Source organism: Hipposideros armiger, unplaced genomic scaffold, assembly GCF_001890085.2.
Source record: "Hipposideros armiger isolate ML-2016 unplaced genomic scaffold, ASM189008v1 scaffold_192, whole genome shotgun sequence".
In the NCBI taxonomy this organism is placed as follows: domain Eukaryota; kingdom Metazoa; phylum Chordata; class Mammalia; order Chiroptera; family Hipposideridae; genus Hipposideros; species Hipposideros armiger.
The window spans coordinates 2,650,240-2,667,052 of record NW_017731542.1 but is presented as its reverse complement, the minus strand read 5'-3'; the positions used below and the strand labels follow the sequence as shown (position 1 = coordinate 2,667,052).

Sequence of the window (16,813 nt, the reverse complement as noted above, 5' to 3'; positions counted from 1 at the left end):
ACACACACACACACACACACACACACACACACACACACACACACACCCCTACAGGTAAAACTGGTGAGATCTGAATAAGATTGGTGGGTTGCATCCATGTGGATTTCCAGGTTGTAATATTGTACGTACATTTCTTAGATGTTTTCTCTAAGGGAAACTGGGGGGACACAAACTCTCTCTGCACTATTTCTTACATTTCTCCATAGATGCAAATCTACAATTATCTCAGAATAAAAGTTTTATTTAATTTAAATACTAAGAAAAATCAGAAAAATTAGGAGTTACGGAAAAATAAATAAGGCCTAATGTTGAAACATTCGGTTAACCCAAATAATAACTTTTCTCTTTAAAATTTTTTTGCAATTTTTTTTTAATTTAAAGAGGCTATTTAGAATTGTGATTAAAAAAATAATCTCAGTTCTTTCAATTTCATTTGAGTTCAAATAAAACTAACTGTAATTTCTTTTCAAATAGCATACCTAATTGGATTCTATTTTTCTAAAATTCTTTCTGCCAATTTTTTCCATTTTATAGCTGCAACTACACATTAAGAGATATTGAGAAAAAATATGCACCTCATGCCAAGAATGGCTTCTTCTCAATGGGATTTGAGGTAAGCTTTTTAATTTTTAAAAAATATTTTATATGGTATTTTAACTGTGCATAAGCATCATTTTAAATCTTCAACAGCCAAAAATAACCAATGTAAACAGATAAATATTAAAAGAGCAGCCTCTGACCATGAAGAGGTCACTGTCTAGTAGGACGACAGCAGGTAAATAAGATTTAAGAGGAGGAACCAGTTCCTGTGGGGGCACCAGAAGAGAGGCGCTAACACTGCCCGAGACCCAGAGCGAAAGAAGACTGTCCAGGGGTGACGCAGCATTTACAATATTGTTTTTTAAAACATTCGTTTCTCAGCAATTTTACAAGTTCTGTCTGGAAAAAGCACACTGTGGTGAGAAACGGTTTTCGGTCCAACTTTCCACTATAAAACCCTCTCTGGCTGGTTTTGATAACTTGTTGACATGACTTTGTAAAAGGTAGGAAACCTAAGGGGGAAGAGCATGGACCTGGAGGCCAAGATGTGATTTATTTTAATGAAGAATAGTTTTAATAAATAGAACCTTAATTCATTTTCATCGTTTCAACAATCGTGTTCTCTGTAAAAGATGCTGTTCAGGCCAAACGCTGCAGCGTGTTGGTAACTACTTTCTTCATTTACAGATCAAATTACATTCAGATGTCTAATGTCCTCGATTCGTGGGAAATCTTCCCAATCATTAAGGAGCAGATACTTATGTGTCACTTTATCTTAATCTCGGAACACACCGCTCATGTTGTTTCACTCTGGACTTGGTGCCACACCAAAAACTCTTGTCCTTGCGGGGATGCAGATTCCAAATCGCTCATTGAATCTATGGCTAATATTTGTACAGTTGACTGTGCATGTCAGCATCTATTTACATGGCTCCATTCTGTAATAGCGTAATTGGCCATCATAAAAATTATGCAGTTGGCATTTGTCAGTCCGTCTTGCCCACCGTCCCAGCGACCCTGACATATGGTCCCTCGGTTCCTGCCTAAGCACCTCCAGGTTCAGGAAACTCATCACTCACCAGGAGGTCTATTTCCATGATTACCATGATTACAAAGTTCTTCACAATCTAAACAGATGGTTATGGGTTGACCTCATAATCTAGAGGCACACCTTGTATGTTTCATGCTGATCACTGTTTGTGTTCAAGTAGCTTCTTAGGTTGCACATGACAAAATCCACTTGACCACATGTAAAAAGAAGGAAGGGGGTGATGAGGGTTCTTCTCTGGAGGGATGCTGAAATAAAATATAGAACTGAGGAAATACCACCACCGCCACCACCAAACACAAAACAGTCCTTGGCATTTTTGCTGCCCGTGGACCTTGACATTAGGAATTGATGGGTCTTCCCTCTGCAGCACGGCCATCAACCCCGGACTACACACCTCTGTCTGTATTAGTCCAAATGAAACAGAGTAAAAGTTCACTGGCCGCCAGGGAGTTGGTCGTTGCACAGTGAATACCCAGAGATGTGCATGAGTTCTGAGGAAGGCGAGGCGGAGAGAGCACATCAACCCAGGTATTTCCACTAGGGGATCTGTTGTGATACCTTAAATCTTGCTGATTCAGTTGATTTTCCTTTTTTCGCTATTGCCTAGTGGAATATTGGCCAGACACAACCGCTGCTTGTGAGCTGGCAGTGCCTGTATTAGGTCCCCAGCTCTTCCCACTGTCTGGAATGACAGGCTCACTGCACATGGGGACACTTAATGCCATTTTTGTAACAATGAAAATATGGTTTGAACCACTTTCACAAGTTAATAACACATGAGCAATATATAATTGCAAAATTGCCCACAGACCACATAAAAGAAATGTCATTTTGAAGATCATATGTGATGATGTTTGTGGAGTACTTAACTCGGAATACAGATCACGTGGCTGAGTAATGTTTATGAAAACCTCACGTTGTGCTTCCTGATGTGTGTGTGTAGATGTGTCTGTGTTTTGGAATTTATATGCTTTCATTTCTTTTATGGTTTTGAAAAATAAATAGAGTGGGGCGGGAACAGAAATAGGGACCTGTCTCACCCTAGAGTGACTGGTTGCTGAAAACCACATTTTTATACAAATATTATTATAGAAACTTGCTGTGTTTGTTCATTAAGGGACAATATTTGAATTTCATCAGCACAAGTGACTACTGTGCTCGCAGGGGAAATTCAACAAGTTCTTATAGGAGACAAAATTGGAAATTAATCCAAGATGCTGAGATCCTCTCTTAGACAGGCAGCAAGTGGGCAACCCTGTAATGTTGGGGAAATTACTCAACCTCTCTGAGTTTTCCTTTCTTTGTCAGGAAGAAATGAAATTTCACTTTAAAGAGTCAAATACTTTACCATGTAACAAACACTTCCCTTTACACTATGTCTAGATCTCAGAACAGAAATTCAACTGCCACCTCCCTTCCACCACAAGGTTTCCCAACGCGCAGGTAGTTTAAAATCCAAGTCTGATGGCTGCCAACACACCCCTACTCACCTCTGCTTTTTTAATTCAGGGAGGCCCCAAGGGGCTTCCAGATACACTCAAGAACGCACCCACCTGGATGCTAACCTTTACATGCCCCTGATGACCTCCACTGTTGCCCTAGAGGTTCGCTTGCTCCTCCAGCTCCCCGGGTCTCACAGCTGCCAGCCCTCAGTCCCTGCTCCTCTGAAAGAATGTAGCCCAACCCAGGGCATTCCTCCGGGACTTCCAAAGCTGCCGGCTCTTTCTATACACCCAGCCATTCTATACTCACTTCCAGCGGCGTCTTCTGCCCAGCCACCCTCCACACTGCCAGAGAATACCTTTTGGACTTACCTTTTCAAGGTAGAGTCAATATTTCTCTTTCTTTCTTGCAGGAAGAGTATCATAGAATATATACAAATTTCTCAGCAAAGGCTGTGGAGCGCCCATCACAACATGACCTTTGTCTTCCTGTCTAGCATTAGCTCCTACACCATCACTGTCCCTGGAAACTCATATTCTAACAATACTGAAAACCTGGCAGGCTGATCAATATATCTGTGCCTTGGGCCATGCTATTCTTGTTCTCTCTCCAGCTTTGTTCCAAAAGAAGGACCGGACAGCCACCTCCTCCAGGAAGATGGGAGGCCCATAGAGCAGGAATTAATCTTTGCTCCCTCTGGTTTGTCTAAACACATTTCTGTTACCTAACCAATTTTATTGTTTGTTTTGCTTTTATTTTAAGTTGGATCTTTCATACTAGTCTTCTCCTCAGAGTCTCAGCCAACTTTTAAATTCCTTTGGGAATCACTACTACGTAACAGAGTGTCTGGCACATAATTGATATTCAGTGAACAGTTGTTGAATGAATGAATGAACAAATGATACTCATCAAAAGTGCTTGGTAACAAGGTACCTCCACCACCACCACCACCGCCGGGCTCAGTGTGGGACTGGGCTGAGGTTGCCCTCTGGAGTGGCCCTGAGCTCCCTAGGTGTCCATGGATGTCACAAATGACTTAGAGGCAGAGTGCTGGGAGAAGCACAGAGAACCCTATCAAGTTCCACATGACGATAGCTGCTGGACATTCTCATGAGAGCATTTGGAGTAAGAGATACTTAGGGAATTCCTGCTGCTAGCAGCCAATGGGAACCGTGATGGCAGAGGCATAAATGACTCTAACTCGGGAACAGCTGCATGTGCAAGGAGGAAGTTGCTCGAAGGTCCTGCTGTGTGGAGCTGATGACAGGTTCCTGCTGCCAGCTCACATCACGGGACTCGCCATGAGAAGCTTCAGGGGAGGCCAGCGGGCCACCATCGCTGCTCAGAAAGCACAGGCCCTCTCCTTCCCAGGCGGCGTTTCCTCTGATATCCTGTGTGAACAGTCAGGAAGGTGTTGGTGGTGTCCCCGCTCAGAGAGAGGGAAAATGCATTTTCCCACCAGAAAACCAGGGAGCAAGAAGATCTCAGTGGGCCTTCAGCTGGGAATTGCACACTTGAAATGAAATCCAATCTTCAAATTTTGGTGGAAGGTAGGGGCAGGGAAAAAGGGTTAGAACTAAAAATAGAATGAAAAGAACTGACTATTTGAAATATAGAGTGTGAGGAGTGTTGACTAAGAACCAATGTCAATAACAAAAGCTGAGGAATTTCAAACCAAGCTGAGGGGTTAATGACCCGCTTATTGGTAGAAAGAGCCGTGTCATTTTCCAGTTTCTCATCCTACAAAAGAAACTCATACATGGAATGGGGGATGACCAAATTCCAGCAAATCGTTTCAACTGCTGTGTTTTCTAAGTACAGAGGGTTTCTTTTCCAAAAGGCTAGTTCCCAAATTCTGCTAAGTGGAAGCGTTTTCCTGTTCGTTTTTTTTTTTTTCCTCTCCCTGTTACCACTGTGTCTATGGAATTGAAACAAGTCATCTAAATTAAAATATTTCCGAGAAGACTACAAAGCTGAGTGTTGCCTTTTCCTCAGATTTTTCTATTTGAAGTAAGTTTTCACCTAGAAATTAAATATCTCATGCAAGCTTGGGGAAACACATGGGAAGTATATCTCAAGACTCATTAAGTTGGCCAGCACACCATAACAATTTCGCCATTATTAGTGTTGGGCATAGAAGTTCATCCGTGCTTAAGTACAAAATATTTCAAAATAAATAAGGTTTACTATATTGATCAGTAAATAGTTAATACTCAAAGGAGAATACAAAAATGCAGATAAGTAGAAAAAGTGGGGGAAAAAAACCACTTCTTAGTTCCATCATCCAAATATAACTACATTTTTGAAAGTGCATTCCATTTCTTTCCAGTTGTTTTTCCCTGTGTGTAAAGGTCTTGTTTCCACAGTTATCATTGACTTCATGTATAATTTATGTTATGATTCTCTATGAAATATTATAATTTCAGTTATAATCCTTTCAGTCGGAAACGTCACCCTAGCAATAACACTGATACCAGTGGAGAACGGTTTCCTGGAGTGACTGCCTCGTACATGTCACCTCTGACCTGCCTAGCCCTCCAGCCTACTCAATGCCATGTCAACTTTGGCACACCTGCATTAAATACCTAAGTGGATTTCCACAACGTCCCTAAGCTCGCTGTAGATTTAGGCTGATCCTAGAAATGCCTTATGTATCCACAAAAGCAGCATTTCCAAGCTGGGACGGTCCAGAACAATTATTAGAGGGCAATCTCATTTTTAAAATGAGAAAATTAGGACCAAGATAAACAATGTGATTTGCTCAGAGTCACACAGTGAATTAGTCTCAGAATCAACCATTTCCACTGGGCCTCTTGAAGGCTCTCTAGTGCTTTCCAGGTCACCTACTGCCTGTCAATCATTTGTCACCAAAATTAGCATCCAGTGGGGGAGGCTCTCAGAGCTTTCCCAGCCCCTCCCCGCTCTGTCTCAGTCCTGGGCTAGGTCAGCTTTGTGGAAAGCTGTGACAGAAAGAGCGTGTAAATACTACCTTTCCACCCTGAATTCATGTGTAGTTCCTGCGAACGTGTCCTGTAACTCTCGAGCCATCTCTGAGCCTGAACTCTTCACCTTCTGAAGAGGGAGATGTATTCTGTAATTCAACCACACAACTGAGAAGAGCATGTTACTAGCAAAGATAAAATCTCAAAATGGAACCTACTCTTTGTCCCACGTCTCTCTCGCTGGCCCTGAATCAGTGGTACCTGAAGCCGGGCTGGTATTCTTGGAGGAGGGGAGATAATCCAGAAATAAGAAAAAACTATCCTGCGTGGGAGATACTGTAAGAAAGGGCCAAGGAACGTCGTAATTCCCATTTCTCTTTAATCAGCTTAGGTCATGCTTCCCTTTATTACACTCACCTCGCCGTCGGCAAGCTCTCTTGTAGGAGGGGAACTTCAATCTCAGACGAAGCTGTGTAGACCCTGGGGGAGAGGTTGCCAAGAATACCCTCCCCCTTTCTCTCTTCTAGGCGCCTAGTCCAACTCAAATTCAAATGTATGGAAGGGATCTCTGAGTGTCTGAAACAACTCTCAGTGAGCAGCCATGACCTTGACACTTCGGCAGCCCTCTCACCTTATTTCCTCTTACTCCAAACGCAGTTCTCCCGAACTAAGCTTTCTGTCCAGAGGAATGCAAAGGTAGGGGTCTGAATGAGGGGACACCTTACCGTGTGGCACAAGTGACAGCCATCAGTAGAGAGACAGAAAACCACACAATCAGGGAGGGAGCCAGCACTCTGTTTGTCTCGGCACCCTTCCAAGTTTACAGTTAATTCTGGGCACACAGGGCTCCACGCGGCTTCAACCGGTCACTGATTTACAGAGATAACCCGTCATAATTATTCAGGATTGCACAGCATCACCTCACTTGTCCAGAGGTCACGTACCCCAAACCCCACTTGTGAGAACTTAGCCAAGAACCCAGGAGCAGGACTGCCCCCCAGGAAACTTGCTGAGCCAATGCACAGTTCAGGCTCTGATGATTAGGTGCTTGATTTAAGGAAGAGGCCTCATCCAGAGCCAATTTCATTGTCACTTTTATGTTATTTCTAACCAGCCTGACTGTGAGATTCCTCAGCTGTCAAATAGGTTAGAAATAGGAAGTATTTGAAGGGTGATTGACTTGATCAACTGACAGATGGTGAAGGAGAAAGAAAAATACTAACCACTGATCAACAGATACTCACCTAGCTGTAGATTCAGTTTAGGAGCCGAGACACCAACACACGTCATTTCTTCCTCGCGGATCACCGCATCGTAGCGCAGTCTCTCAGCACATGTCAAGAAAAGGGAACGTCCTCGCTTCCTCCGTGCCCTTTGCATGACAGCTTACACATCAAAATCTCAGCAAAACCTTCCTGCAATGACTGCTTAAAGCAGCCCTACGTGACAGGTGCTTGATAAATAAATGTGGGGTGAATGAAGCAATGTCACTACTGGAGCCTTGCCATTCCTTGATTACAATATGTCACTTTGAAACATTTCTTTACATTTTAGAAATATGGCTAAAGGGCTGTTATACCTTGAGAGGACAGGGAAACTGGGGGAAGGTAACCACCGTTTGTTGAGCAACCATCATGCACCAGGAAGCTTCATCCTCACAATGACACAGTCAGCTAGGTATGACCAGTCTTCACCGTGCTGATGAGGAAACTGAAGCTAAGCAACTTTCCAATTTTATGCAATTAGTGGGCAAGTCTAGATTCAAGGCTGAGGTCCACATCTCATTACTTAGATGGGTAAAGCTTCAATTATCTTCACTTACAGAACAGCTCATGTGTTGTCTGGGTACTGAATGGGGCAGAATCAAGAACTGAGGTTCCGAAAGGACTAATTAGGATGGAATGAAGGTCATGCAGATTGGGGCTGAGTCAAGTCTGAGCACAAGATGGAGAGACCAGTTCCAAAGGGCAGGCATGGAATTATTAAAGGACAGAAGCAAAAGTCAGGCAGCCTATGAAAACAGGATCTGAGTCATCCTTCAGCCCACTTAAACTGGCTTCCACCCCCACCCCCACCCCCAAAACTTTCCCCAAACAGCTCTCACTAATGTCACCAGTGACTTCGACATCGCCAAACCCAGCAGGGATTATTCTTGATCGTTCCTGGCTTCTCAGGAGCATTTGGCATTCTGACCATTTCCTCCTCTGTGAATCATTGTTTACCTTCAGGTCCCCTGCGCACTCTCTCCCTGTCTTCCTGTTACCTATCTGTCTGCTCCATCTCAATCTCCTTTGCCACTTCATCTTCCTCCACCTGGGCAATAAACGTGGGGGTTTTCGAGATCAAGGGAGATTTCCTTGTCTTGTGGTTTTCAGTCCTTACTGGCTCTCTCTGGGTAAACTCATCCATTCCCATGGCTCTAAATATTATTGGCAGGTCGATGACGCTGAGATTTTATTTCCCATCCTACAATACTTCTGAGCTTCAGGCTTGATTTGCCAGTTGTCTACGTGGCATTGCTGTTTGGATATGTTAGCAGCAGTTCACACTGAATACATTAAAATAGAAACTCATGTCTCAATCGCGATTTTCTTTAGCACTCCCCACCTTGATGAATGAGGCCACCTACTCGCCTGAGCAAGGCAGAAACTTAGCCTGATCCATGTTCTCTTCTCCTCTGTCCTCACCTACAAACCTACCCATCACCTCTTCTCTTCTCTCCACCTACACCCTCATTGTCCCTCAGTTCATTCTCCATGTCGCCACCAGAGGCATCTTTTTAAATGCAAATCTGACTAGTCACCCTTCTAAGAATAGAATAAAATTCCACATTTTTATATGGTCTGTGTATTCTTGAATGATCTGACTTCTGCCTTCATCTCTAGGCCCACCTCAATCTGTACCAGTTCTCTACTTCTGGGTTCTAGCCACCAGTGGCCCTCCCTCAGTCTCTAGAACACGTCATGTTCCCTTTGGTCTCTGCGCTTTGATAGTCTATCCTTTCTGCCTGGGATGTTCTCACCCCCCACGACCTCTCCTTATTTGGCCAATGCTGCGAGCTCAACTCAAACATTACCTTCCCAGGAATCCTTATACTTTTTGGACCCCATCACCACACACACATGCACACACACTGGATCAAGTTCCCCTAATACCTAATATACCTGTTCATAGCTCCCTGTGTATTGTATCATTTGAGTAATGTCTCTCCTTCTCAATGAACTCTAAGTTCTGCGGGGAGTGGGGCTTTGAGATTGCTCATCATTAAATCCCAGCGGCCAGCACAGTATTTTGCACAAAGATGATTTGTGAGTATTTGTCAAATGAAGGAAGGAAGTAGGGAAGTAACCCTGAGGGGGTTTGGGAGTAGCCATAGCTCATATACATCATTCAGTGATGTGTAGGCAGGGCCCAGGTATGTCTACCTTAAAGGGAGGGTGACTTGCTGTTATCAGTGGAGAGTATGTGTCATTTGTTTGTATGGCAGCAAGTGCTTTATTTCATCTTTAGATTCCTTTGACTTTACAAATTTGAGTTATTGCTAACAAATTTTTATTGTCCGGACTGTTGCTGTTTTGGTATATTGTTATTTCACCATTAACTTGCAATTCAGAATTTAGGACATATTTCCATTATAGAAATCTGCAGTAAACTTTTCAATTTTGTTTAATTTAGGCAAGAGTGGAGTTAAAAAGGGCAGCCAAGGTTGTAGTATTGAAAGCAATTTTGCATGGAGCTAAGATAATTTCACAGCTCAAGGCTGTCTTTCCTACTGTTGCCTCCAACTTTTCCTTCTCCGATAAGAGGGATTTCTTGGGCCTGAAGACCCTCCCCAGTAGATTCAGATTGCCTGGGTTTCTCCAGTCTCCAACACCCCTGCTGATAGCACCTAAGCACACTGTCTTAGTGTTACCACCTCTACTCATCCCTGTGCTTGGGGTGAGGCCGACCCAACCCCGGCTCCAGGGGGGGCCTGTGACACAAGTCTGGGTAGCCAGCATCCCCTGGCCAAAGTGCCGGGCCCAGGGATGGACACCATCAGGCCAGTGGGACTCAGCTCTTGTTCTTTGACCAAGTGGGGAAGATCAACTCTCCTCCCTCTTTCCTTGGCGGAGAAGATAGGAAGTAAGTGTGTCATGGCTTTCTGCCCGCTTGCCCTCACAAGATGAAAATGGAGCCAACACACAGAAAAAGCAGCGAGAGGCAGTGAGATGACATCAGCATAATTTGGATGCTGCTGCCCTCATGCGTGCAGGGCACAGGTGAAGACTTGTTCTGTAAAGGACCAGCAAGAAAATAAGTTCAGCTTTGTGGGCCTACACTGAGACTACCCAATGGCCCTCATAGCTACAGGCCAATAAAATTTGATTTATGGACACTGAAATTTGAATTTCACATAATTTTTATGTGCCTTGAAATATTATTATTCTTTTGATTCCCCCCCCCCCCCCCCCCCCGATCATGTAAAAAGTACAAAAAGCATTCTTAGCTTGCTGGCTTTACAGCATTCCATTCCATCGACCAGATCGGGCCCACGGCTGCACTGGCCGACACACTGGCTTTTCAGCAACGGAGCCTCTAAAGCCTCTTTTTTTTGCTTTAAATCAATAGGAGGGTTTCTTTCTTTCTTTTTTTCTGTCACTTGCAAGTGAAAGTGTCCTGACCTTCATGTTTAGCACCTGGGATTTAGTTTCTCTCTCTTCTTAACCTGACAGGCTTAAGAGTTCTGAAAAAGCTACCAGAAATGAATGTCTAACAAACCCTTTTCACATTTGCTAAGGAAGAAAAAACGGGTTCAGTAATATCTCAGCTGGTAAGACGCTGGGACTGAATACATTGCTTCAAGGCCAACATGAAAAATTCATAAATAATAATAGCAAAGCAGTTAGTTATAAATTTACTAACTTAAAAGCCTGAAATTTGATGAAAAGAACTTATTTGAAAATGGCATATTTGTGTTTGACCCTTCCCAGTTGATCTCCCATGACCAGAAAGCATCATATTAGATTTTAATGTTAATATTTTGGTCATTGCCTCAGGTGGAACTTATTACCAACCCAGAAATACTGCTGAGAGTGTTTTGAATACCTTCACCCATGTTGGTGAAAAACCAAGTCGGCTGGGTCAAACCTCCATTTTTCTGCCTTTTCCTCTCTATGAGTCATTAAGTTGGTTCTCAGTGGTTTAAAGACTGCTCTCTTAATATAAGGCAAAGTAGAAACAAAGAGAAATGAACAAATAATTAGAATAAATTTATCTCTATGCCAGTATTCAACCCAATATACACTACAAACTTGAACTACATGCTAGGAATTACTTCTGAGAAGAGAAAATTGATTTGTTGCCACAATGCACACCCTAAAGTTGAAAATTTAATTACTCAGATGTGCAAAGTAATAATGAGAGGAGAATTAAATCATGTGTTGAAACACTGACAAAGTCTTAACTTAAAAAAAAAAAGTCTAATGATGACATGTTACTCTTTGTTACTCTAACCTAACAAAATCATTATCTACCTGTCACATGGTATCTCCCAGGAAGATGACTTTCCACACTTAACATTGTAGCAAGTGTTGCATCCATGTTACTATGTTTCTATTTTAACTTGCCCCTGAAGTTTTGCATTGCCTGGTGTTTCTATGCATTGCCTCCTGTTTCTAAACAGTCTCATAGGGACCATTTTTATTGGCAAGATTAGATTACATTACAAAATATTGCAGTTCCATTATCTACAATAGTAAGCAGAAAGATGGTTTGTACTTGCTTCATGTTACAGAAAACGCTTCACTGAAGATTCAGATGTGTGTGACTTCTTAGGGTCTCTGAATCCATTCAGTGTCTCTGGGTAGAGGGTCCCTTTACCATTCCTTTCCTGGATATTCTTGATTTAGTTAACTAGCTGTCTCATTTTCTCCCTTCCAGGTTCGTTCATCCACTTTGTGGGTGTACCAAAAACAAAAGTAGCAATTCCATTACAAGTCTGGTAGCTGAGCATTGATTTCTTACCTTTAACTGAAGACATCTGTTACAGCCAGAGCAGCAGGCACATCCGTGAGACGGCCTCTGGTTGGTTGATGGTGGCCTGAGAGGCTTCAGGACTTTGTAAGTGGCTCCCCTCCCCCTTCTCTCCTCTGCCCCGCAGTTGAGAATAGTCAGACCTCCAGCTGGGAGGGCAGCCAGCAAAGGCAGCAAGCAGCCTTGAGAGCTGATGTCTGGAGCCGTAGTCCCTGAACCTCATAAATACTACAGTTTCTTTCCCTGGGTCACTTTTATAGTTTCTGCAGAACTGTTCAAGCACCTCTGGTCCCTAGTCAGAAAGGAGTTGGGAACAAGATTTCAGCAGCGGGGAAACCTGGGAGACTGGGCCTCATCCCACACCAGGAAGGCCCAGGTGTGTCCCCATGTCCCGCTGGACCGAGAGCTGGGTCCTTTCTCTGCATAATAACCAGCTTTCTAAGGGGCAGATGGATGTTTCTCCCTCAGAGGTTAGAAGGCACGGGACCGGAAGCTTCGGTGTGTTTGTTTGTTCCACATCTTGGCATTTGGATGACTGCTACATAATGAATTGTTGCTTTAAGAGTAAACTCAGCAGCTCCAAGGGTGTAAGCAACTTTAAAAATCCTGAAGTAGTTTCCATATTGTTCTGAAATTTTTAAAATGCTACCAGAAAAGAATAAAGGTCCAGTTTCACTCCAAACTTGCCAGCATTTTATATATCCATATAGTCACTGAAAAGTGATTGTTAAAGTTCTCTTCTTTGATCCCTAAAAAGAAAAATATTTTTGATTTCTATTTCTTTTGTTCCTCTTTACAGTATATATTCATGTTTTATGTCCATTTAGTTTGATGGGTTTTGTTTTGGTCTTCACTGACGTTTAAGATTCTGTTTTCATCATTTTCTGGTCCCCTTTTTCTGCTCTCCTTTTCCATTATAGATTTTTATGAGTGGATTGTGCCCCATTTCCATCTTCAGCTTAGATAGAGTGGTCAATATCCTAGTTCATAATGCCACACATGTTTACTTTAAGATTTTGCAAAATTAGTTTGTATGTCTAATTAATCAAAGACATTAGAGATCCTAGTAGGTTGGTGGTTAGTGTTGTATTTTGTGTGTAATTTTTATGATCTTTATTAGTTTAGTGAGAAATTCTGACATCTCTGTAATTTTCTTTTCAGCTACAGCTAATCATTTTTTATGTCATTTTAGTGTTTTTATGAGAAATAGATTGTGCAATTTCACTAATATTTAGTCTCCCCATGATTTCCCAAGAAGCCTTAAAAGGTACCCTCCCTCCCAAAAGAAACTGACTTCCGATTTAAAATCTACTAATTGACACCTCATTTTCAAAGTTGAAATGGAGTAGTAGGCAAGCGAATCACTCTTCTAGTAAATTCTAGGTGACTCATGTTATCTATGAGTAAAGTCTATTTGACTACAGAGAACCTCCAGTAGAAGCCATGGTCTATTGTTTCATTTCACGAAGGTTGAGTCATGGTAAGGAAACAGCAGGGCACACCACACCTCGGAGCTGTCTGACCGATGCGTTACTGTTATTACATCCAATTCCATCCCTAGATCCTACCCAAAGAGCAATTTTAGAAAATCTGAAGCACTAACAAATTATTGCCGAACTACGCTTGTAGAGTTTGCTAAAATAGAACACTGTTTAGAGAAATGTGTCACCAACTTCTTCCCTTTCCTAGCTCCAAGTAGATCATATACTTTCACTGTAGAAAAGAGAAGTCTAACAAGTGTTTTTGAGTGCTTTGAATTATAATAGCTCTTCAATCAACTGTCTATGCATCTGATTTACCTTAACATCCTCACTATTCCTCGATACGCAATACAGCAGCCAAGGGTGAATGAGGAGCAGCAAACGGTGCATGTGCCCTGACTCAGCGCCCTTGCTGCCAGGCATTTACCCAAGTGAAATAGAAACCTACGTCCACATGAAGACTTGGACATGAGAGTTTGCAGCACTTTTATTGATATTGATTATTGCCAAGAAACAACCCAATATACAACCACTGGCAAGTGGATGAACACAACGTGGCATATCCATGCGATGGAGTCTAACGCAGCATAAAAGAACAAACTGCTGATAAACACAGCATCATGGGTGAACCTTGAAATCATTAAATTGAGTGAAAAAAGCCAGACCCAAAATACTTCATGCCATATAATGCATTTCGAAATCCAGATTCCTTTTGAAATTCTAGAAAATGCAAACTCATCTATAGTGACATAAAGTCCATCTGTAGTTTTGTGGGACAACGGGCTGAGGAAAGGGGTCTGCAAAGGAGCGTGAGGAGCTTTTGGGGGCTGATGAAAATGTCCGCAATCTTGATTGTGGTTGTGACCTCACAGGGGCTGCCAATGTCAACACCCATTAAACTGTACACTTTAAGGAGATGCAGGTCATTGTATGTAAGTGATACTTCCGTCAAGTTGATAATAAATGTTTATTAATTGGCAAAAGATTTAAAACCGATACTTCACAAATGGTCAATAAGTATATGAAAAAAGCTCAACACCATTAGACAAGAGAGGAATGCAAATTTATACCACATTTAATGCATGCATTTTATTGCATGCAAATTATACCTTCATTTTTAAAGTGCAGATCTTAAAAAGAGAATAAAAACAAATTTAAAAAAAAATCAGAAACGAAACACTCAGAAATTCCACTTGCAAGTGTGTGAAATCAGTACTAAAGGTTATTCATGTTTGAAAATACTCTCAGTATCCTTCAATAGGGAACTAGGTAAATAAATTATAGTATGTCCTAAAAGGAAATCATTTGCTAGGGCAAGAATAAAAAAACGTTAAATGCTGGTATGGAATGAGTATGGAATGAACTCCATGATGTATTATATATATATATATTTAAGTGAAGAACACACTGTGTATATGCAGAGTGTACCCAGAAGAACCCCCAAGGAGCTGATGAGGCCGGTCACCTCCTTGGAGGAAAACTAGACGTCTGGGAGGACAGGGGTAAGACAGAAGCTATCACTCTACACGTTCTTAAACCTATTTAATTTTGAGCCATATAGATTGATTAAGTACTCTAAGTTTAAATAAAGCTAATAAAATAAGTGGACACAAACAGCCCACCGCATTTCGCAATACTTAAATACTTAACACTTAAGCCTATGAAAAGCCGGTGCTTTTTCCCAAGGTCCCTTGAACACTCACTGTCTTGCGAGCCAAATCTCAGCGAGCACAGCTCTCCCTTCTTTCTCCTCCCTAGCTCCTTTGATTGCAGATGAAAAAAAAAGGAGGGGGGTGCTGTATGAAAGGAATCTCCCAGGGTGATCTGATCATAAATTCCTAACGGGGCAGGTCATGGTGGGCAGTCCTGCCCCAGGCCTGTACCTTCCTTAGTGGAAGGTGTCCGCCCGCCCTGTGCATTGTTCCTGGCTGTCTGCAGTAGGTTAACACACCTTTGAAATCCCCCAGGTAATACCCTTCAAAGGCGGTATTCAAGGGAGCATATAATCTCATTCACCATCCTGTAATCCGATCCCGCCTTGCTTTCTCCCACCTCCACGGATGTCCCCTCCTTAATCTCAAATGCATAAAAGAAGCTGCAAAACGTTCTTCCCCAGAGCGTTTGAGACCTTACTCCCCAGCACAGGTCGTCAGTGTAGCTCACATAAACTCTTATGAAAATTCTCTATGGGTTTGGACATTTCTTGGGTCAACATGATGACCTGCTCTGACCCTCACTGTCCCCAGTCCTGGGCACTTGCGTTCCTTACTGGAGCAGCAGCGGGCCCTCCGCCTTCCCTCCACAGACACCTTTCAGATCCCTACACAGCAAAACTGTCACTTGATGTCCGCCTATGAAATATATGGTGTGTGGGGGGGGGAAGACACATAAATGGGAAGACATTATTTTTCTGAATGTGAAGATTTAATACTATAAGAAGATAGAGAAAATATTTTAAAGATGTCAGTACTTCCTAAATATTCCTATACATTTAAGAAAACTCCAGCTATAACCCCACTCCGATTGGACTCTCGCCCCACCCCTCCAGTGAAACTTTTCCCCAACAAGGACGCGGGAGACCTTCCAGTGCCAGAGACCACTGATGGATCCGCAGCCTTGGATGTAGCTGAATAACCCCTCCTGTTTGAACCTGTTCTCCACTTGCCCCCTGTCCATCCGGCCACAACTGCTCAGGCTGCTGTGCTGCTTCCTCCTCACTTCCTGGGTCTCTCCACATTAGAGGCCCCAGGGCTCAGGACTTGAGTCACTTCCTGCCACTTCTAGTCCCTTCTAATCCCTTTATGATCTCATTCAATCTCAATCAAAGACTTTAAGGAGCATGTGCAGACTGATGGCCCCAACTTTTATCTCTTGCCTGGACCTCTCTCCTGAAGCTCAAGTCCGACTACGCGCATTATCTCCATCTGAATGTCTCCACTACCTCAAGCGCAGCCCGTCCAAACCAGACCCCGGGATTTCCCCTTTCATCCAGTGGGGGCTGCTGTCACCGCCTCCTCGCTGATTAGGACCTCAGGGTCACCGTTGGCTCTGGTCTCTCTGTCACACCCCAGATGCAATTCATTGCAATCCTTCAGAGCACACCCAGAATCTGACCCCATCTCACCGCCTCCACAGCGCCTAGCCAGGCCCACGTCTCACCCGGGTGGTTGCAATAGCCGCTTACCTTCCCTCATCCCACGGTGGACACAGCAGCAAGAGGGATCTGGTTAGGACCTGAATGGATGATGCGGCTGGCTTCTCTGTTCAAAGCCTTCCAATTTTCCCCCATCGGTTTTTCAGTAAAAGCTGAAAACATTACCAGGCCCTACCAAGGCCCGACA

General features: G+C 43.0%; 1 long non-coding RNA gene across 2 annotated transcripts in view; it reads right to left on the bottom strand.

Annotated features, from left to right (window-relative positions):
* LOC109388367 (uncharacterized) overlaps positions 1 to 4,987 on the bottom strand; it is a 13,417-nt gene extending 8,430 nt beyond the window's left edge. The window contains exon 1 of one of the 2 annotated variants that reach the window (XR_002125200.1): positions 3,406 to 4,987. This is a non-coding gene — a long non-coding RNA (uncharacterized LOC109388367). Of the gene's footprint in view, positions 1 to 1,711; positions 2,259 to 3,405 lie in introns of those variants that run through there. The other variant, XR_002125201.1, reaches the window with a different exon arrangement.
* Between the last annotated feature and the right edge of the window lie 11,826 nt (positions 4,988 to 16,813).